Below are 1,662 nucleotides of genomic sequence, written 5' to 3'. Positions count from 1 at the left end.
CCCCACCCCGCCACGCCCTAGCCACCGTCTCCTCTCCCCTTCTCTCCTCCCTTCGACCCAAAACAAAGAACGCTTGCCAACGGTGGCGCTGTACACTCCACTGCTCCTTCGCGGCGTTCGGCTCGGCGTGGCGGGCCGTGGAGCCTGTTTGCGTGGGGCTTATGAGCGGGCTTCGAGCTTAGCTGGGCGCTAACCAAACTTACTCATCATCTGAAAACACTTCGTTCTTCTCTACCACTCCCCCGCCCTCCGGTACCCCGCCCCGCTCGCCCTGTCGGTCTCTCGCGTGTCTCGCCACGCAGCCCGGCGAGCCTCCTCTGTGCGTTGGGCTGCCCGACGCCCAGGCGGCGCTCGTGGCCGCGCCGAGCCGCTCAGTCAGCTCAGGTGCGGATCCAAGGTCGCCATGCTGTGCCTACTCACGGGGCAGTGCCACGCCGACTACGTGCCGAGCATTTCGAATTTCCCGCGCGTGGAGGAGGCCGGCCCAGGGGAATGCCCGCGCGGTTGGCGGCGCTGGCCGCCATTCAGGTTGCTGCGCCTCCCTAGAGAGAGCGCCACAAGCCGGCAGTGGGTGGGGAGAGGGGCAGGGGGTCGATCAGCTGGGCGGGCCGGGCCGCGACCCGGCAAGGGAGGGAGGGCGAGGGCCGAGGGCCGTGCACAGAGTCCACAGTCGGTTAATAATGTAATGCCGACTCTCATATCGCTAATGAAACTGAATAAAAAATCTTAAGGTATTCGGTTACTTTGAGCAACCAGGCATCTCCCCACCCCCCTCCCTCCCTCCAGGAATTGATAGTTGTGGGTTTTGGATGAAGTGTCGCAGACGTTCTAAATGTTTTACATGGGGGCCGTCAAGAAGACTCTTCCTGTCGTCGCGGAAAAGTTCCAAATTCAAGCTTTCGCGCCAACGATGATGGCAGCGCTCCCAGTCGGGTGGCGTGGCGGCCAAAGGCAGGTTTAACCGCCGATCGGAAGATCGGCCAGTGGTGTCCGGTAGCGCTTGAGACCGGAAGGGTGGGTGGGGCGCAGGCGGAGGTGGGGTAGCGAAGGGGTGATAAGCTGTCGCTACGTGCCCATGCACTAGTCTGTGCCCACGTTTGCTCATTCATTTCTGATTTGGAGGGACTACATTGTGCAGCCCCACTCTGTCAGACTCACGAGCAGTTTGGTTCGACTGGCCGTTCGCGTAGCGCACCGGAGCGTGTCCAGCGAGGTGTCGCCACGCCCTGCGGGTCGTGTATCGAAGGGGAAAGCGGTGCCGCGTGACGAGGCCAGAGCGAGACCCCGGGGACCCGCCCCGTCGCCGCCCCTGCGCCGCGCCCCGGGGCCCCGGTCACGGGCGGGGCGACCTGACCTACCGCAAGGGTAACGCGGGGCGGGCAGGGGGGCAAGGGGCCCGCAGGGAAGGAAGGGGCCGGCCAACGATCCTTGCGCGTACTGGCGTACTGGCGTACTATGTACCCAACAAGGAGGGGAGATTGGACAGTAAACACGCCGCCACAAAGCGGAAGACAACTGACGGCAGCTGGTCGCCACTACACCACAATGTCTCCTTCCGGTATGTAGAGGGTGTCAGGTGGTAGATCGCGTTAGCCACTGCCGGTAGTTGGTGGTTGGTCGCTCTTGTCTCGCCACTGCCTCCTCCGGTATGTAGGGGGTGTC

This window comes from Frankliniella occidentalis, unplaced genomic scaffold, assembly GCF_000697945.3.
Source record: "Frankliniella occidentalis isolate FOCC.00 unplaced genomic scaffold, Focc_3.1 Scaffold17, whole genome shotgun sequence".
NCBI lineage: Eukaryota > Metazoa > Arthropoda > Insecta > Thysanoptera > Thripidae > Frankliniella > Frankliniella occidentalis.
This window is presented reverse-complemented; position numbering follows the sequence as displayed.